The sequence below is a fragment of the Cygnus atratus genome, chromosome 10, assembly GCF_013377495.2.
Source record: "Cygnus atratus isolate AKBS03 ecotype Queensland, Australia chromosome 10, CAtr_DNAZoo_HiC_assembly, whole genome shotgun sequence".
NCBI classification, from domain to species: Eukaryota; Metazoa; Chordata; class Aves; order Anseriformes; family Anatidae; genus Cygnus; species Cygnus atratus.
Window position 1 is genome coordinate 5,354,879 of NC_066371.1, and position 21,520 is coordinate 5,376,398.

The following is a 21,520-nucleotide window of genomic DNA, read 5'->3' on the forward strand; positions in this document are numbered from 1 at the left end:
CCAGGCAGAGGTGAAGGTACTTGTCCTTGGAGCATCTGACAGCTAAAATCCACAGAAAGAGTTATGGACTGCAACCATTCCAGACTCTTTTTATCTGAAAATATTCTGCGTCTTAATTTTCTGTGTGCTTTCCCTTCCTCTGATGGAGTTTTACTGACAACTTTCCCCATCTGATTTCGGCAGACCCCAACAACCCCAATTCCGGGCGCTCTTTGAACTAATTACAGAGCTCCTCTCTCAATAATATAATCTCCGTTGATAATTTATTAAATACGTTTGAGCCATCAGACCAAAAAGGTCATCCAAAGATAGTGACTATGAAATGGAAATGTGTTGGTTGGCTTGCTTAATGAATTGCAGATGCACGCTCATAACTTGGAAAAACTGAAGCACATCACATTTTGGGGGACAATAAAGCCTTGAAGCGCATTATGGATTTATGGCCACAAGCAAAACTACAGCACAAAAAACCGTTGTCATTACCCAAATATGCAGATATTCCAAGTATTCACTATGCAAGGGAAAAGCATATCTATTTGTCTGGTCTTATAAGCTATTTGCAGACTAATGAAAATTAACTTTTCTCCATTATATGATCACAGAGCATGCAAAGAGTGATTTGTACTTCAATAGCATTACCATGTAGTTAAGATTTAGGAGTGTTATTTATCACCCTGCTGGCTCTGACAGGGCTCAGCATCCTGGGTTGTATGTTCTGTAGTGTGCACATCTAGCCACATCCGAAGCCGGGGGAGTCCCCAGGTATTAAATGAATGAATATATGGCAGATAAGGAAAGGTAAAATGCTTCAAGCATTTGAGCCCAGATGAAAGCCATGCTGCTTTGTACTGGAAGAAGATGATCGGGCAGCAAAGTCAGCTTCACTGCAGTCCTGTTCTGCTTACTGAAGTGAGGGGAAAAAATCCCCCCTTCCCTTCACGGATCCCAGCCAATTCGAGGATAAATAGTTTAATGGAGTGCTGAATCCACATCGCCGACCTTTTGTGTCTGCTGCGTGCCCTCCCAGTGACAGGGTGTGTACCCATTTTGATTAATAAAGCTTTAAGGACATAACTTCACGTTATCTAACATCAAAACTAAACATTCTCTGTCTTAGGAGGCTGTAATTTATTTAAAGTTCTCAGTGCAGCATTACCCCATAAAAGCCGTACACGCCGAGGGCCCATCTGCCAAGGCCGCCAGGTGTGCCGAAGGCAGAGGCCAGCACTACGCCACGGTGGCCACTGGTGGCCCCACGCCTGGCTTTTGGGGGGCAACCCCAGGTTTCCCCTGGGTACTCTTTGACATGAGCAAATCCCCCTGGCTGTCCGAAGGAATCCTGCCCCCCAAGATCGTGCTGCGGCCTTAACATGTGCTGGCATTGTGGCGGTATCCCTGTGTAGGGGTGGTGAGGCCTTCCTTGTGAGGCAAACACTCGGGGCAGATCTTTTATCACCTCTGTGGGAAGGAGGAATTGGGACAGGCGTAAACATGGGCACAGCACGCCTTTCAACCGGGTCTTTTGTCACAATTAATAATAGAAAGAAATACAGAGGGCAGCACTGGTTTCTGCCATCAAAACAGCACCAGTGTCTACGGAATTTCTAAATTTCTTTCTAAAAATCACGCTGGCATTTGCTGATGAAAGAGAGACCCGTGCCCATCACTCGTGCCCCAGTAGCAATAGCTCTGCCCTCCGTGGCACTTTGGCTGTTGGAAACCAGCATTTGTCACGCAGCCGCCAGCTGCACCACTCCTTAGAGGTCCTGAGGCAAAGCTGTCTGGCTTCACAGATGTTAATTATTTACGTCTACTGTTAATTAGCTGTCTGCGTCCATCACAGCGGAGCAGTGACAGCTTGGGAGCTGGGAGCAGCCCGCGGGCTTTGTCCCCGTCCCTGCCGTCCCCTCTGCTCCTTTCCGACCAGAACATTTCATTTCAGTCACGGTGCCAGAGGCCAGGCCCCGGAGGACCTTTGAAATTAAACACATATCAAGTACAGTGGGGAGAGGTGGGGGAGAAAGGGGCAATTCCAGCTCCTCAAGCATGCAAGCCGAGAGCTTTCAATGTATTTATTCAGCCAGCCACAAATCATGTCCCGGCCATCCAAGGGAACCTGTCTCTCTGATGGAAATTTCCACACTTGCGTCGGTTGGTGTTCTGCTCTTTGTTATTGCTTTGCCGCCTTCAAGACATTGTAAATAATTGAATTTTTACAGTAAGAAGGTTTTGTTGTTGCTGTTGCAGAGAAGGAAATTGATCCCTGGATTGCAGGCTCAGAAATGCGACATCCAGGGTGAATTCCCTGCCTGGTGTTTGCAGTTACAGGGAAGCAAAAGTTCTTCATTCGCCAAAGACTCTGTAATTGAAGGCACATCACAGAATTTTCAATAGGAGAGATTTATCACTGAAGACAATTCCGAGCTGCATTAAGTCTGAATCATATTTCTTTTGTTAGGATGTTAAACAAAAAGAATTGGCTTGGAATTTCAGCTAAAAGGTTGTGAAATAGAAAGAAAAATATTGCAGGGAATAATTTATTCATTCCTTTCCACCTGCAAAAGGCCTGAGAACAGGTTGAGCTCTTACCCAAATGTTGCACAGTGATTGTTAAAACGCCACCAAATGATTTTCACAAATGTTTCTTGCTTTGTAATTTCCTGGTGACCGAGTCACTGTGGATATTTGACATTTGAAATTCACATTTCAAACCCTTCTGACTGGACACGCAGATTGCAGGAACAGACCTGCTGCCTGGGCAGACCTCCGATTCCTGTTGCAAGTGCTCCGATGACACAGCCCCAGCCATTACCTCTCATTCAGCATCATCCCCAGCTGGTTCTGGAGGCAGCCTTCACCACCCACTTTGTTTCTCCAGCCAGCATCTCTGTGCTTTCTCCCAGCTTGCCTGGCCACCTACCCAGTGCCAAAACCCAGAGCGACCAGTTGAGCATATGGTGACCCTGCCAATCACACTGACCACTGTCGTCACCACAAAAGCTCCTCTTTTCCCTGAGGTTCCCCATCTGCTTCTTGTCTCTTGCATTAGCATGTGAGCTCCTTGGGGCAGAGGCTGTGCCCATTCTGCATGCGCAGCACCAGCTCTGCCGGCTCATGCATGTAACGCCCAGATGCACGGGCAGTAAATAATAACAACAGAGCTGAAGTTCCCATCAGAGGGTACTCTTTCTCCTATATTCACCAGAAACTCATTTACTGGTGCATTCAACCAGAAACAAATTCAAAGGACACGGAAACACACACCATGCATGCTTAGGGATTCACATGAATATTCATGGCAGTGGGATTTTTGCATTTCTCAGCCCTGTCTCCAATCATTGATACAGAAACACCACCAGGAGTGGGGGCATTTGCTGCCTGGACCACCAGCAGATGCTCTGATGCTTGTGGGTGATGGACAAGAGAACGGTGTGTGGCTGAAGAGGACTGGTACTGCACACAGCTGCCACCACAGCTCCTGCGCCTCTGCTACTTGCTGCACTCTCCAGCTTGGTGCACTTTCAGCCTATTTACAGTTGGGTCATTGCATTTCAGAAGGAAAAAAAACTCAAATGAGATATGCAAAAGAGTTTCCAGGACTTAAAATAAGTGTTTTACATGAAAGCACCTAGGATTTGGTCGCTAACTGGTGTCCGTGCTGAAAAAAGCCCTGACAAATGCCACTGTGGGTAGTACTGCTTAGGGTAGGAAATTGGTGTGATGCTGTAGTTGTGTGCACTTCTCCAAGTTAGGCAGTTCTGGTCTTAAATGGTTCTTTTTTTTTTTTTTTTTTTTTTTTTTTGTGAATAAGACTTCTGTTTCTGCTGGGTCTAAAATGTCTCCTTTCACAACAGCCTGTCTTCTGACCTCCCCCCAGAATTCCCAGCTCTGCTTCCTAAAGCAAAGCAGCTATGCAGCATTTTTACCATGATGCTCCCCGCAGACTAGAGCAGTTTAGGAGCTCAGCAATCTGCACTTTTAATGTTTGGAGCATTGGAAATCACTCTGGAAATCCTTGCTCAGTGGGAAGTGACACAGGTGGGCTTTTCAGGGCTCCCTGGGATGAGAAGTGTCAGAGCACCTTGGAGCTGCAACCCAGTCACCCATTTCTCCTCGCAGCATGGGGGCAGAAGTGCTTCCACTCAGCTCCTAAATCCCTGCTTTTGAGACCATCCAAATTATGACAACTTACCCTAAAGTGCTGTGTTACAAGCTATGGCTACTCAGGAGCAGGAGCAGCCTGAGCGTGCAGCAGGGCAACCCCGGGAAGGAACCTGGCAACAAAGCAGAAATATTTGCTGGCAGTAAATGCGAGGACATAAAAACCTCTTTACTATCAGTGGAGCTAGCTGAGGGTGGTGAGCAGGGAGCCACCTCGCTGCTGCTTTACACAGAATGAATTATAGAAGGACAGATTGAGGAAATAACATCAGAATTAAAAGGCTTTAAGATAGGATGGACAAAGGCAGTTGAACCAGGAAAGCAGGCTGCAAGTGGAAGGATGTATAAATTATACAGACAAAGCTTGAGGGGCATTGAGACAGGCAGAGCTGGAGCAGATGGGAACAAATGGAGAAACGAAGCACAAGGAGACAGGAGGGCTCCTAAATCACCTGAAAAAAAATTGCTGTGTGGAGGAGAGGAAGGAGGACAGCACATCTGTGACCATTCCTGGCATTCCTACGGGCATGCTTTCTCAGTGGATGTGGAGAAACGGGGAGATGCTCCTCTGCTATAAGTAAGCATATTGCCAGTGCCTTTAGCAGAGCATCTGGGGGATGCAACCTGCTGCCACCGGCCCCTCTGCTGTCAGAGCTGGTGCAGGGCAGTGGGGTGGGAGATGCTGCAGCTCAGGGACAGCAGGTTCCCGTCGCTCCAGCGAGTCCCTGAGTGAGCCGGCTGTAAGACGGCACATGGAGCTCACAGCCCCTGGGGACAGACATGCCCAGACCAGGTTCACTGCCAGAAAATCTTAGCACAGCTGAGAAGACAGTCTGGGTGGCACAACTGTCTTGGCACTTGTCCTGGCAGGCACTGATGGTGTCTGGCCAGCCCACCATCAGTATCAGAGATGCTTTAAATAAGTTAATGGGTTGGACTGAATTGTGCTGATCCCTTTATATCGTCTTTGTGGATCATCAGCTGTCATCACCAAAGGAAAATGTAACTGAACAACATATTTGAGGTGGTTTGATTTTGTGGATAGAGCTGTCAACAGCAATGAAAAAAAAAAGAGGAAAAAAAAAAAAGCTTCTGTCACAAAATTAGAAAACTGTGCCCCAGGAAACAAAATGTTCAAAGGCCATAATAACCATTACAAACTTTCCACTTTAGGCTCAGTGCTTACTCATTTCAGAAAGGAGGGGAGATGAAGGAGGGCAAATGAGGAAAGGGTACTGTATGTGTTTATCTTGCATGCCATGGCAAGCAGATGGCAGAAGAGATGCCCTGCCCAGTCCTGGAAGGAGTTGGGGACCCAAAGGGTTAAGCTTGGGTGGGCGCAGGTGCAGGAGATGTATGTGTGACATCTGAATGCAAAGTGAAAAATCACCTCTTGCAGAATCCAGTAAGCGGCTGGGGAAGCTCGACCGTGCAAGCCAATTTAAGCTCTGTAAGTCTGTAAGAAGTGGAGAAAGAGACCAGTGCAATAAAATACGATGTGGTGAAACTGGGTGGCTGTTGTGGCACTTGATAGTTTTGCATACTAGGTTCTGCTGGCACTTTTGGAACCAGGGCGGATGTGCAAATTTGAGGATCTGTGAAGAATGTTTTCCCAGGCAGGAAAACTGCCGAATGACCAGCCGGCTATGTCCCACATTAAAATTCTCCATATTGCTTTAGACGAGGTGATCTTCTCCCTGTGTGGAATTATTTACAGCGCCATTGTGCTATGTGATTGCACCGTTTTTACAGTGCTGACCCCTACCAGAATGGCCCAGAAGCATCCAAAATAGAACAACAAGAACTACCCTCACTTTCTAGAAAATACATTGCTGATCTATGGCAGGACAGGAAATTAAAAAAAATCACTTGTCATCTTCCAAGTATGACTTGACCTCTGCATCATAGGAAGAAATCCACCCCATAAGGTTAGGTCACTACTTATCTGCTTAATGTCTGGTTGACATTAAGCAGATTGACTGGGAGATTCAATTTATTTGTTTTTAAATAGGAACCCAAACAACTTAATATTCCTTCTTGGCTTAATCTGCTGGCAGGCTGGGTATCCAATTCATTGTGTTTATGTATGTATTTATTTATTTATTCCTCTTTTAGCATCATGTGGCCTGTGGGTTCCTATGGGAGTGGATGCTCTGTAACTGTGTTGTAGCAATGGATGAAACCCACACAGAGATTATCCTTCATGTATAGCCATCTGCATTGGCTGCACTGACTTTAACAGCAATTTTTAAAGCATAGGCTCTTGTGGATTATCTGCTTGCTTCAGTGAATACAAATTATCTTGCTGTTAGATTAAGATACAACAATTTCCATATCTGGAAAGTTTACAATTAGCAATGGTAAATAAATAAATAAATAAATAAATTTAAAATAAAATAAAATAAAATAAAACATCATACAGATTGCAATGTTTGGTCAGCAATTTAAGTAAATGGCTGCTTGTGAAGAACACTGGAACTGGGAATCCTTTACAGGTTAAGAAAACAGAAAATTTAGATCTGTCATTCATTAAACACGACCCAAACTACTCTAATCCTCTCCCATGAAATCACCATCTTCTAAGCTATAACATGTTAAGTATACCTAAGAAATAAAGCTGATTTAGTACCCTTTTGTACAGCTGTACCCCTGAAACAAAGGGTAGTGAGTTCCCCACTTCTGTGAGCACCTCATTTTTGTTCTTTTGATGCAGTTTGATATAAAGAGAGAAGGGTAGAGGAAAACTATCAAGGACCTGATTACAATTTAATCATTGTGGTGATTACCATGTGCTAATTAAAGGCCTGCTGCTGTGAGATGCTGTATGCTTTCAGTGCCTTTACAAACCAGTTTTTCTACTGATGGTGGCAAGTCTTTTCCAAATGAGCAGGGTGGGATTTTCAGCAACGCATGCAGGAGCCCAGGTTACTTGGGTTTACATGAGGCAGCTGCTTGTGGATAGCTTCTGGAAGCCCCTTCTTACTGTGGTCTAACAGAGATTTTGTTTGTTTGTTTACACAGTACAAACAGATGTAAATGCTGGCTCTCTTCTAGACATAAAAATTTAATGAACTCGGCCTTCTGTGCTAACTACCCTCCGTGGGCCAGAAACCCCCCTTTCCATTTGTTTTAGACTCAATCACAAGAAGAGAAGAAAACCAGGCGTACTGGCTTCCCAGCTGTCTGATTATAAAGCCTTCAGTCTCTGTGAGACAGTTACGCTGCCCTGAAGTCAGACATTTAAAAAACGCGGCAGGCTTTGCGGCCTAGCATCCCTCTCCATTTCTCACACGCAGACACTTTCAGTTCCATCTAAATCCTCACTGCCTTTTCTGGCTTTTTCTAAACCTTCTAGAAGTTAAGATCCCTGCACTATTGTGCTGTGGAGATGAATATTTGTAGGATGTGCAGACGAAGACTTAATGGCCCTGACCAGCTTCATCTGGGGCCTCACCTGCCCCTATTTAAGCTCAGGTCAGGGGTTTAGCCCCTTCCTGAGCTGGTTTGGGTGAGTGCTGATGTTCAGCTTAGTTATGTCCCTGTCTGGCTGTGGAGCCTGCCCACAGACTAATTCTCAAAGCAATAGCTTTGGTGAACTTTCTATTGATGTATTTTTTTTGAGGTATTGTCTCTATGTAGAGGATTTGAAGCATGAGGGGAAAATATGTTGCTGAAGTGTGGCTTGGATGGTAACCTTTGTCATGGTCATTCTTGGTGTCCTTTTTTGAGAACATTTGATGCGTGGCTTTAACTTCACGGATCTATGTGACAGTCTTGCTTGGTTCACAGATGGGTCTTGTGATGGACATGCTTGTAGGCTCTCTCCCTGATATGGGAAGAGGTCAAGACTCTCCATGAGTGTAATTGCATAGTTCGCTTATTCACCCAAAGTCATTTTGGAGTACTCTGGAGGCTGAGAGCACTAATGGAAGGTCAGCAACTTCATTTTAGATGGCTCAAGGTCAGAGTCTAATCTAGGTTGTATTAGTGAGGAAGCTCAGCAAATCTTGTAGGTTAAATGTTTTTATTCCTCCTTGACACCAGCATAACGGAATTGGAATGTACCCTTCAGAGCAGTTTAATTTATTATGATCAGATGAACAGGATTCAACAAACAGGACCCTGTTTTTCAGAATTACGTCTATTGACCGTCCCATGGTATTTTTAGCGAGTTAAATGCCTCTAGTGTTATGCTATTTTCTGTCTTAATGTGTATCCATAGTCTGGCTGGTCAAACGGCAAAACAAAAAGCCCTCACATCAAACTCACATGTTGAGATCTGCCTGACAGCAAGAAGAATAGTTGTGCTTATGGTTTATGACCGTCAAATACGCCTCGAGTTAGAAGCAAAGTAGCCTAAAGCTCTCCTCCTGACATTGGAGGACAGAAATAAGTCTAAGTGTAAAGTAATCCTTTTCCTGATGCATCAGAAAAAAACTTGACGGCCTTTGCCTACTAAGCAAACAAATCTCAGGAAAACATGGTGGTGGAGAATTGGATTGGGCACAGTGGGAAGTTTCCTGTAGAAAGAAACTTATAAAGTGCTGAGAGCATTTATTTTACATTAGGATGGAAGCTTACACAGCATGCTGGAAGCAGACTTTCTCCCCTGCCTCCTAGAAGTGCTGCGGTTGTGGCCACTGGCTCTAGGTATGTGCACAGTGGCTGTCTTTTCATCTTGCCTGCCCATGCATATGTGTTGAGTCTCCAGCAAATTAGTGCTTCAGGGCTAATGAAAGAGCACTTCGAGAGCCTGTCTTTATGGACTGCTCTAATATGTGAGGCCAATAAAGACCAAAGTGCATGTGATTGACACTTGGGTCTCCACTAGAGTCCAAAATGTAGTTCAGCAAAGACCATCTGAAAAGAAAAGGAGAAAGGCCTAGAAACATTTTGGGCTGAATAAGCCTAAGGATGGATTTGTGTGGAGGACTGATTCAGGAGTGTGGCTTTCCTGCTGGTAAGCCTGTTGACCTTTGTTATCCTCAGCTATCTCCATTTATAAAAATGAGGGATGCTGCTAATATTAATCTTTGTAATGTGCTTTCGGCTCTTCTGGCGAGACTCTGGGTATTGTTTTCATTAATGCATGACAAGGTCCATAGGTCTCCTTGATACTAGAAGGCCAGATTTTAACATGTTTGGATAACATTTTGAAGTATGGGAGACGCAGCTTTTTGAATCTCTAGGGGCTACTCCAGAAACAACTGGGGAAAATGAGTGAATTGTTTATTTTCAAAAACTAATAAATATTCCAAATCATTCTGAATATATAAATGTAACGATCAGGAATATGAATGTAAAACCTCTTTCTGATTAGATCTAAATATATAGGGATATGAAAAGAAATATGCAGAGCAGGATCTCTTCCATTATTAATGATGTTGCAGACATAATGTGTCTTCTGGAAAGACACGCTCTTGATCAACAGCAGTTAGGAAACCATGAATTGCTACAATCACAGGTGAAATTCTGTGGCTTGTGGAGTGTGGGGTGGTTGGACCAAGTAGCTATAAAGAGCTACTCTGCACTTAGTAACTTTCCTTCGATTCTGTGGAAGCAGTAGATACAGTTAATAGTGAAGCAGGACATGAAATGCAAGAAAAGCCCAGTAGATTGTGCTATCAGCCATCAAAATTGCCATCATTTTTGAGAGAACTGAGTTTCAGTGATAAAAGGGAAAACATCTATGCCCTCAGCTTATTTTCTCTTTTTATTGAGCATAAGTCTTTGAGAGGGTGTATAGCACCTGGGTATGTATTTCTTGTCCTACTGTTAGCCTGTGGAAGCGCCTCATGTTTAGGAACACTGGGGCAATTAAGCGTCTGGAAACCAAATGTGAAAAACTCAGCTCCTGCTGCAGGCTTCATCCACAGTCTGAGCTCATCTGTTGTGTTAACCTGCGTGTAGGAGATAACATCTCACCTACAGTAAAAATGAACAATATGAGGAGGTGGAATAGATTTTTGCAAGCTCAGAGTGGAGGTGCAGGGGGATGATCTGAGTGAAACTCAGGTTCACTCATCTAATTTCAGGCTCTTGAGCTTGGGCACCAAAGTTAGCCTGGGTGGAGAAAATGAAAGGGGGGCACTTATCACAGTCTCCCTCTAACATGGAATAAAACATGCAGCTTATAACGGTTTCTCTTGCTTGAAATATGATAAAATCTATCCTTTGGGGGAGGGCAAAGATGGAAATCGGATCCTGGTGAAATGCTTTTGAAGATGAGGGATTTCTTACTGCATAAAGAGCCTGGCCTAGTTGGGCCTAGCCCTAGTGGGCCTTCAGGTAGCCCTGTAAGCAGCCAGCCAGACTGCCTCCAGCCCCAGCAGCAGTCCCTTGCTAGCTGCTTTTGGGGTAATTGCTTGGTTAGGTTTTGTGGATGGGCTAAAACTGGTCTGTATAAGCAGACATGTAGAAAATAGCAAATTGTCAACACTAATGGATTTTATAATCGTTACCATTTCTAATTGCCTTTATAGTGTTTCAGAAGAATACCAGCTAACAGAACCACATTTGAAATGTGTTTGAATGAAAGCTGAAGATTGTACGGTAATGTTTGAAATCATTCATTGTTAGACATCATTAGGAACCCTATTTTTTGTCCATGTTTAAGGCTACTGATTTAGCATTCAGCGGAGTCCCTTAGAATTGCATCAGTGTGTCTAAATTTAAGGCATGGGTTACTTCAAAATTTAAAGAGAAGTTTGAGCTCTTTAAAGCTTTACTCATTGTCAAGACAACTTACAAAAGCACATTGTGTAACATGAGGTAAGAATGACATTTGTTTTACACCTGCTTAATGAGGCTAAGGAGAGCCCAAGAAGCCAAATAAGGGAGCAGCACTCTGAAGATGTCCATTTTAGTTACTTCTATGCTAGGGTAAAACTAAACAGTGCTATTTTCCTCATCTCCCAGTTTTTCTACATGTAAAATGGGGACAGTAACAAGTGTCCTTTGTAAAGCAGCTCAGGTCCATCTAAACACCAAGGAAGCCATGAACAGGGGTTGTGTAGTGGTGCAGAGGTGGAGGAAGGCACTTCAGCAACTACAGCACAACCAAGCCTTTTAAACTCAGCTGGCACAAGTAGGCTGCTCACATCTGGAGTTGCTGGTGCCCCAGCGATACCCCAGGAGCTCTACTGAAAGCTAAACATGTATAAATGTATTTGCTGAATTTGGACCTTGTACTTGAATTCTGGTGTCTAGAGGTTGCTTTACAGAGTTTCTCAGGACTCAGGTCTGCTGTTGTATTTTTATAACAATAGTTTGTGTGTTTTGGCAGTTGAGGTAAATTACATCATTTTACTCTTTCCACATTTTATTTACCTCATTTCCTTTTCTAAAAATACACAAAAGATGACTATTCAGTGTATAAGGCACACTTGATACAAGTCTGAAATCAGATGCAGAAAAGCCAGCACCCCCTTGTCCTCCACTTCATTTAAAACACATCGCCCACATCACGCCCCACAAATAGATGCTGCTTGTGAAAGGCTGAGGTAGGAACAGCCCCAGGCTGCTCTGGAGAAGCAAAGGAAGGAAGAGGGAAAGCAGGAAAGGAGAGGGGGCCTTCAGCTTCCTCTTCGGGAGGAAGGCTGTGCCGGTGGGAGGAACCAGGCTGTCAGCCCTGCCGTGCTCTGGGCAGCTGCCCGAAGAGCAGCTCCTCGCTGTCTTCTGCAGTTGACTCCGGTCTATCTTGGATGGTTTCTAACATATTGTGTGCCCATACTGTAAGGGTTTATGTGCATATTTGAACCTCCGCCACCTGTTTGCAGACTGAATACGGATCTCTTCCAAGCTGGTTGCCATCCTCCTCTTCTGGAGGTTTGTGCTCTGCCACGGGCGTGGAGCTCCGGCACGTGGGTGCTCGTCTCTGCACTAGCACAGACCAGCAACAAAGGCGTTTTGAGCTAAGCTGGCTGACTTTGCCTGAGAGTTGTGGAGGGATTATCTTTTTCCTGCTCCTGAAGAACCCGGAAAAGGATTTTTTGGCCTCAACCTGAACTTCAACCCTTCCCCAGGACCCTCAAAAGCTGGATAGCTGCAGCTAGCATACCTGGGTGAAGAGTGGCTGTGCAGAGAGCACGAAATACAGCCTGAAGTCTGCCTTGCCATCACTCCAGTGATGCTCTTTTTAGGATCTGTATATAAAGTCATGGCCAAACTCCATAAACAGCCCATGTCTTTAGTGGGGTCTCCCAGAAGAATGCTGCAATGGGTTAGACCAGAAGTCCACTTAGTCTGGCATTGTACTGTTCATCCTAAATAATAAATGTTACTCACTCTGGCGGTTTGTACAGATTAAAATCAATGACAGATCTCAGCAGAGAGGCAAAGTACCTCTTAAAACATTAATATTCCTCCTTTGCTATAAAGGGATTTTGCAGAGTGCTATGGTCAGTGCTGTAGTCTCCCTTCCACGTGAAGAAAAAAAAAAATAAATTCAGTGGTTATTCTCAAGAGATCTTTAACCCAATCTGTTTTAGATATTTATCCCCTAGGCTTTAGATATTTGCTTAACAAGAAGCTGATATCCAAAAAGTGTTTTGGGGCTAGGAATGCAGGGTTATATTACAGACTGCCAAACCTCCAGGAAATGCACTGATGGACTGTGCTGCGATGCATTTCACTTCTAGTTCTGAATTGTGCCAACAGCTCTTGGCCAAGGAAGGTGAAAGGACTTCATGAAGTCCTGCTTCAAGTTCTGCTCCATGCCATGGACTAACGTGGGTTTTCTCACCAACCCTGACACCTGAAAGGCAGCCCTGCAGCCTCCCTCTCTGTGCTCAGGGTTCGTGCTCCAGGGACGACACCGTGGCCTTGCACAGGAGTGTTAGGAAAGCTCCCGAAAGGGCTGTCTGCAGCCGGGGCACTGCTGCTTTGCTGGCAGGCAGGACATGCAATTGTTTGATGTCGGTCTGGATCTGTCCTGAACTTAGTTCTGTGTGCTGCTACCTTGGCTGAAGGGTGGGAGTTCCTTTATGGCTTGCTGCGAGACTCCAGGCACACCCCACCTGCAGGTTCCTCCCTCTGTGCTCCGTTTGCCTGGTCTCTCTGCTGTTGAAGGCAAGAGACCTTCTGGGTTTGTGGGACACCTGCCCCATGGGGTCCTGGTCCAGGCTGGTGTCTTGGGGTCATGTACAAGCCAGGAGGGGTGTGTGGCTTAAGGTCTTCTTGTTGCCTTCATCACATCAGATCTCTGCCATCACTTGTTCTCTGTGCACGCTTGGTTCAGCAGTTGCACCATTTTCTGCAAGCCTTTGATTTCATTATAATGCAGCTATAAAACAGATGAAGAGTACTTATTCCAGCTACTATAAATATCGGCTGACCTTCTTTCTTCAAAGGAAGCTCACTCCTGTCTCTAGACTTTGATTTAGGATTATTTGTGGAAGGCAAATGGATGCATACATCACATCATTAGGGGAAATTACATTGATATTTTGAAGTATTGCATGCAGGAGGGTAGGGATGGTGAACTTCAATGGCAGAAATGAGTAGTGTTGGAATTTCTTGTGATACGGAGCAATCTCTGTGGGAGGCTGCATGCATATTCGGCAGGATGGAGCCCACTGGGGTTGGGGGCTGATAGCTGGAAGTTGGGCAGGGATGAGACTGGTGGTATAGCGATACAGCTAGAAGTAGCTAAAATCAGCTGCTCGGTGTTTCTGTGGATAAATACCATGCGACTGTGCAAGAAGTGTGAGGTGCTGTGAGGGAAGCAGGTGCAACGAACCTGCAAGGTGGGTGGCAGAAGGCTTTGGAGGGTGATGTGCAAAAACCAGAGGGACAAAGCTGCTGGGGTATCAGCCCCGAGTCTGGACTGCTCGGAGCAGGAGGGAGCAGGATATTGCCACAGTCATGGCAAGAGGAAACGCACCTGGGAGCATCTTCACATCTTCTGAGTGCAGACCAGGACCCCCAAGGAAGAGAAGGAAGAAGACCCCCAAGAAGTCTTTGCTAGCCTGGGAAGGATGCTGTAAAGCTGAGTTCTGTGAGTGCAGATGGGGATACAGGCAAAACACGTAAGCAAGCCGAGCTTTTTATTCCTCTATTTTAGCCAGGCACCGGGTAGCTGGGGACTGTAATCTGAAAATGTGGCACACGGGAAGGTGTGGCCTTGCTGGGGCTGATCACTTGTTTCTTAGCAGAGGAGTCTAAGGCAAACCGATCATGGTGACCTGGGAGGATTTCAGTCCTGTGAATTATTAACTGAACTGCCAAGGATCTGTGAAACTTTGGGAAGGGTACCAGCCTGCTCCTTCGTGATGATCGGAGCCTTAGGGTGCATTTCCTCACCCTAAATGCTGCAATGGTTTGTCTGGGGGAATAGATGGGACTTGCCATGGTGCTGCTCGTTCCCAAGGGACACCGGACCGGTGGTGCGTTTGCCAGCACCCTCGGTTTCTCGACCAGCCCCGAGGCTGCTGCTGCTGCTCCCCCCTCGGCTCCGGGCGCCAACCCACCGGAGGCAGCGAGAAAGCAGGGTTTGTAGCACCCCAGCGCGGCTGTTCCCGAGCTCAGCCCATTGTTCCACGCCGCAGCCGGGTGACAAAGGGCTGCCACAGCCCCTGGAGCCCAGCGCCCCCCTCCCGCTGTCCCCGGGCCCCCTGCGCCCCCCGGGGATGCTGCGCCCGGCCGGGGGCGCGCAGGGCGGGGGGGGCCGCGGCCGATCCCGGAGCCCCCCCGGGGCTCTCCGGGAGGGGAGAGCGGGCCGAGGGGGCCGGGAAGCGGCTGTGCCCCCACCCCCGGGCAGGGGGGGCCGGCGCTAAGCCCAGCCCAGCCCAGGCGCCGCAGGGAGGGCGGCCCGGGCGGGGATGCGGGGCCGGGCTGGGCTCCGCCGGCCGCCCCCCGTGTGGTGCTGAGCCCCGCCGGAGCCAAGGTAAGGGGGGCCGGGGGGCGAGGGGACACGGGGTGGGTGGGGGGCTTCTCGGTGCTCCCTCAGCCCCCCCCCCCCCCCCTCCCCGAGCTCGGGTTGGGGGTCCCCGCGGTGAGGGGGGCGCTGCTGGATGCTCTCTGCCTGCCGCAGGGTGTGCGGAGGGGGGACCCGCTGCTGCCCTCGCCTTGGCGGTGCCAAGCCTGCCAGCCGGGGCTGGCCCCGCACATGGCTGCGGACCGACGGACGGACGGACAGGCGGACAGCAGGGCGCCGGTGCCGGCCCCAGGCCGAGCAGAGGAAGCCTTACAGCGCTTCCTCCGCTTTTGTTGCCCGCGTTCGCCTTCCCGGCTTCGCCTGGCTTCCTCCCGGCTCCCAGAATAGCAGCCGGCATTGCTGCCTTCCCCGCATTGTTCTCGGGGGGCTTCCTCTCGCCTCGCTCTTCCTCCGGCCCCGGCCAGCAGCGGGTTCGCAGCGCCCGGACCTGCCGGCGCGCTGCTGGGGTCCTGCCCTGCCTCCCGGGGCAGCTTCTCCCCGTCCCTCCGCGTGAAGCCTGGCGGCCGTGCCCCGGTTCCGTCCCCGTTCCCGGCAGGAGCTTCAAACTGCGCCCAAACCAACTTTTTTAGAAGCTGCTGCGTGGCCAGGGCGTGATTTCGGGTGGCCTCTGCGGCACTTTGCGTCGGCTGGGGTGATGCTGGGCACTGCGCCCCTAAGCCAGGCTTCCCAGCCCAGCTGTAAATGATGGGAAATAACTCAATGCTTTAATTTTGACCAGGGAGCTCCCTGTTTTCATATGTGGGAGTAGGCGGCCCTCAGCTGTGTTGGGTGGATGTAGCGGGGGACTTGAATTGAACACGTTGATCCCAGGCAGGGGACGTGAGCGTGCCCACGGTGGCCGGAGGAGGAGGTCCAGGGAGAAGCTGGGTCAGGAGCTCGGGTCTGAAGCACCCCATCCCCACCTCCTGCAGCGTGCTGGTGTTACCCAGACCCGTTTGGAGGTGTCGGTGGGTCTGTGCTGGGCCAGAGGGCGGCCAGTAGCTGCTGTCTGCAGGACTGGGCTGCTTACGGGGCTTTGTTCTGTAAGCTCTTCCTTAGGGTTTTACCTAACAGGAAGCAAAGAGCAGCTGAGCTCGTTCTTGTAACTTTTGCAGGATTCCCAGCAGTGAAGTGGCCTTTAATCGGGTCTTACGTGGCTACAGCTTGGGAGGTCTCTGAGCAGCAGGAGGGCGCTGGCTGGAGAGCTGCTCTGTGGGCTGGGGAGACTGCAGGGCTTCCCTCAGGGCTGCTTCATGCAGAGGTGGGGACGTGTCTAGGAACAGCTACCTGCTTTCATTTGTGGTCTCACTTTCCTGAATGATTCCTTGAAGATTTTTAAGAGCTGCTTCTGCAGCAGTTAGCAGCGCTTGCCTTAAAGATTTATCTTCCCTGCAACTGAGTGGGTTTCCAGGTTTGGTTTATCCCAAGATTTGTCTTCCTGATTTCCTTGGACTTCCGTGGGTGCAGCTGTGTCAGACTTGATCTCTTCACTTGGATTCTGATGTATTGAACATGTCAGAAAAACTTAGTATGAAAATGCACTTCAGTCCATTAGAAATGTCATCTTTGTCAAAAGGCAGCAGTTGTACAGAAACCTTTCAACCCATTAAGTGCTGGAATGCCGTAGCTTTGAAAACATGAATTCCTGAGGTCTGTCACGCAGGTGACCGTTTTCCTGTGGTTTGCTGTGAGGATGCTGGTTTTGTAGGTGCTGAAGCTGGGGTGTTTTCGGGCTAGTGAGACGAAATGCTCTCTGCCCAGTGGGGCTGTGGATGGGCGCTCTGGGCACAGGCCCTTAGCTGCTGGTAATTAAAGCAGCAGAGGGGAAGAGAGGCTCACGGCAGGGCTTACATAATTTTCAGAGATCTCTTGCACATTATCCTCTTTTCTTCCTCCAGTGCTCCTTAGCGTCCACTGAATGGCAGAGGAGGGAAGGGGATGCAAGGAGCGGGGTAAACGGCATCCCCAGGCATCTGAGGCCTCTTCTTGTGCCAGTTGCACCTCCAGTGGAGACGGTGGCTCAGTGTCAGGCGCTTTTGCGAGCGGTAGTATAAATTAAAGCTGGGGGATCAGCAGGTTAGAAGGTTAATGAGATGTCTGAACTGAATTGATTTTCCATACGGACTGGCTATAATGTTTTGTTCACTTTCTCCCCATCCCTGGGATGCCGTGTTTCAGCAGTTAAAGGATGTAAGGAGCAGCAAAAGGGCTGGAGGCGTGGGGAGTTGTGGAGAACTGGAGAACATGGCTGGAAAACCTTGGTGTTCCTCCCTAGGTGTGCTGACACAACTTTGGCCAGAGTAAGGGAGCTCAGTTAGGGCCCTGTCTTCTCATCTCTGTGTTGTACAGGCTGGCTAGGAAGACCAGTGGAGGAGGAGCTGTGCTGTGATGGAAAAGGATCCCTGAGTCCCGAGCTGCCAGGCAGCATCCCAGCCAGGGCGGCACTGCGGCTCCGGTCAGCCGGTGGCGTGCCAAAGGGCACACCTCGAGTTCAGGCTACGTGGGAGCAAGGTGCAGCTCGTCCTGAGCTCCTTTGATACGAGGCCTCGTGCTTAAATCATGATTCAGACTTTTCCTCTTGGATTATACACCAAAAAATCTTAATTTATATTTAAGAAAAAAAGCCAGCTCTGTAAGAGGCTAGTAGCAGGCTTTAACTTGCTATTTTTCTAACTAGTACAAGTGAAACAGTTTCTGTGCTTAAAGGGGAAGCTGGAGTGAACGTAAGGGCTGCCTGCAGACGGCAGCTCTCACACAGCAGCACAATTCTTGTTTCAGGTTCCCGAGCAGCTGAGGACAGCTGTGGAGCACATGCACCCGCATGGCAGATGAAGGAGGATCGAGCTGCTCGGATCACCTCGTCACTGCAGGAAGGGCTGGTGGAAGGCAGGCGTAGGCTTGGCACCTCTGCATTTCTGATTGGACCTCAGATAAACCAGTGCGTGCCATTGCCACGAGGTTGGTCAATGCTTCAAACTCTGCTGAGATTGTGGTCAAGTCTAGGGCTGAGTGCACTAAGTAGGTCGCTGGGCATTATTGATAAATGAGCTACACCCTTATCTTGTGGGCCTGGCCATCAGCGTTGTATGACAGCAGTTAGTTATGGGAACAGTTCCTTGGCTGGCTTAGAGCATGTATATCTATTTTTTAACAGGCTAAGCAGTTTGCATCCAATATTATGATGAAAAGCCACAAGGAAAGCTGCTGTTGTTTGGTTGCAGCCGTTTCGAAGCATTAAGCCTTCCTCTTGCCCCCAATCATAATGCATCAGTGCTTTCAGCAACTGTTAACAATTCTGTGGTTAAATGGTATAGCTTATAGAAAGCAGGCATTTTTTTCTTATGCTTTTTAAAAGCAACACAACAAACCACCAAAACGTGGCTCCTTCAGGATTGTAATTTTTGGAAAGCATAGATTGCACGTTGAATACATGCAGACTGTAATTTCAGCTAGCCCTTTGTTTTTGCTTAGCCTGTTTGCAGGGCTCTTCCCCAAAAGTTGGGGAAGGACGTGCTTTGGTGATGGCTTCTCGGCTTAGAGCCTGACCTGGTAGTTGGCCGCAGTACGCAGAGCAGACAAGTTTTAGGTTTTCTGCAGCTGTCACAACTTCAGCGCCAAGGAAGGGGACTTGAGTGCAAAGGAAGAAGGATGCTGAAGAGAAATGCACTTCTACCATGGTCACCTTGCTAGCTGTTGGCTGCTTTAACAAACCACTACAAAAGCTGTTGTCCAAGAGTTTATAAAGTTCCCTCAGACTTTCAAATGTCCAAAGCCCCGACACCAAGGTCCTTGCATTCCTCTGCCAGTGCAGGAGGGGTCCCTGCTACGTGCTTCTGCTTCACAGCTGAATTTTTTCAAATGTGGTGAGTGCTGGGTGTGACCAGGGCGGCTATGGTCTAGTTGTGGTGCCAAAAGAATTAAGCCACTGCTTTGTTGGTCTTAAGGGCATGCGTGTGATCAGTTATTGGTATATGGTATCGATCAGGACTGACCAGTTGAAATCACCACAGCCTGCCTGGCCGTGTGTGCCCATGCCTTTGCAGTGGGAAGTGGGTACCCCAAACCCTCTCTAATATGTGCGAGATGAGTACCCTACAGTTTTTCTAATGCTAACATCTGGGCTATGCTTAGTTGCTTTGAAAGAGAATTCCATAGTCTGGTTAATCTCCGCATGTGTGAATCTCTCATACAATTAATCCTTTATTTTTTCAGATCCTAGTGCATGAGGTGGTTTTAGAACCCAATCCATTTACCTTGTGTTGTGTTACAAACAATCTCCTTTTTCCCGAAAGCAGAGACAAAGCGAAAATGGACACTTCTGCATATTCTGTAGAGCAGTGGTTATTATTGCTCTGTGGTGTTTACAAAAAATATTTCGGAGAATTATCTTCTCCCCACAAACATTCCAAGAAAGATTACTTTCAAGGCTCATCAGTCTTGAAAAATTTTATAGGAAATCCAGTGATGAGAGAAAATCCAATGGTGAAATCGTGACCCTCTTGAAATTAACTGGAATTGTGAGGCCAAAATGTTGCCTGGAGTTTTACTTAAGAATTTCCTTGGAATACTGTTTGTGTGGTTTAGAGCTGTGGAATTGCACAGTTTTACTGAAATACCACTTCCCATGTGTTCCAGCTTTACTCATAAATGATCCAGCTGATTTTTCCCCCCCTTGAAATGAGGCCTAATATGATTAGGAAACTCCTGGAGTATTTTGATTGATTTTAAATTGTAGATTAAATAACATCAGCAAATAGTTGGGCATCCTTTCTCCTTATTTCCCAAGAAGTCCTAGAAGGATTTGAGCTCATTACAAGCATCTTGGGGCAGAGACTGTTTTCTGTTGTTTAGAAACAAGCCTGAAAGCAATAATAATCACTGGATATTTTTGGAGAGCACTTGACTCAGCCTGCCCTGGCCCACAGAGCACGGCAGAGGCGATGGCTGTGGTCAGAGCATGCTGAGTATTTTCATATGGCAGCGCTTGATGTGCTCATCTCTTTGGTTTAAGGCTCGAGGAAGAGGTGGAGGAGGATGATGATGTGGTGGGAAGATGTAGGGGTGCATAGAGCAGGAGGCAAACTCGGGTTGGTGTGGGGCGAAGGAGCCCCCAAAGCCAGGAGGAGGAGGAGAGCAGCTCGGCGGGGCAGATCCAGACCTGGCTGGGCGCTGCACAAAAGGCAGCTGCCATCCATAATCTAGCCTCAGGCTGAGATCATAGCATATTGATGTATTTTATCTGACATAATACCTCTAGAGACACTGCAGTGCTAAATGCACGGGCTACAGAACGCGGTTGCTGCATCAGTCCCAAGAATCTCGCTTGGCTCTTATGGAAAGCAGATGGACACGTGCTCAGGAGCTGTTGTGCAAGAAAGCTTGGTCTGAAGCAAAACTATAAAGAAAGCAATAATTAAAGGTAAAATGCCCTAAATATCAAAAGATTAAAAGAGATTAGACCTCGACGTGGTCTGTCACATTTGTCACTGAAGGCAGTAAGGATGGAAACGTGTACCTGGAGCTTGGCAAGCATCTCCAAAATGCTGGTCCCCAATGTACGAGGGTAGCTACGGTTGTATCGTGATTTGGAGGTTTTCTCCTTACTTTGATTTAGTTGTAAGACAATTTCTCATTACTCTTTCTATTTTAATTTAGACTTATGTTGCTAGTTTACAAAGCAAACTAATAACCCCTCCAGAATGCAGATCTAGCAATTTAAGCATATTTAATTCTGACACTGATTTTCCTCTTGTGCATAATGTGGAGGAAATGTCTTTATTTGCAGGAATGGTGCCTAGGAGCAGAACCTGGCTGAAAGCAAATTCTAAATGACCAGAACTTTAATAATACTCTTTCAGTAAAGTGACTGCACCACATGTGAAAGCTGTGTATGGAGCAAAAGGGTGAAACATGGGAACTTTAAAAGGATGTGCTGCAGTGGGAGTCTTTCCAACCTCTACCATATTACTTGCATAGCTTTACAGTAAAATACGACAGTTTTTAAACACTTGTTCCTCCCCCGATACCAAAAAACCTTAGCGTAGGGCTGATGGGTTCTAATGCCGTAGCCATTAAAATCCAGTTGGAGTTTATTGAAAGTGTGCTTGTCAGTGGAACGTAGAAGGAGAGATGTGTACCTGTTGTGTAGATAATGTACCGGAGTTTCTGGATACCTGGACTCAGTTTTCTTTGATCTTTCGAAATGAATGTTTAGGTAACGAACTGAACTTTTTTAACACTTGTCTCCACATTGAAAACGAATCTCACCTCCTGATTTAGCAGTCTCTGCTCTTGTGCAGAGGAAAAAGCTCAGAGAAGTGATGTTTCCTAATCATTTCTACAGCACAACCTGATCCTGCTTGCATGGGAGTCAGAAATGGGAAGCTCCAGGAGGTGTCTGTTTGGCAGCCTCGATGCTGATGCATTATCTGGCACGGAGCAAAT

General features: G+C 47.4%; 1 protein-coding gene across 2 annotated transcripts in view; it reads left to right on the forward strand.

Moving 5' to 3' along the window:
- Positions 1–14,950: 14,950 nt before the first annotated feature.
- Positions 14,951–21,520, forward strand: part of FRMD4B (FERM domain containing 4B) — a 113,679-nt gene continuing 107,109 nt past the window's right edge. The window contains exons 1-2 of one of the 2 annotated variants that reach the window (XM_035547081.2): positions 14,951–15,046; positions 17,855–18,034. The gene's annotated coding sequence lies outside the window, so the exon portion shown is untranslated. The remainder of the gene's footprint in view (positions 15,047–17,854; positions 18,035–21,520) is intronic. The other variant, XM_050712875.1, reaches the window with a different exon arrangement.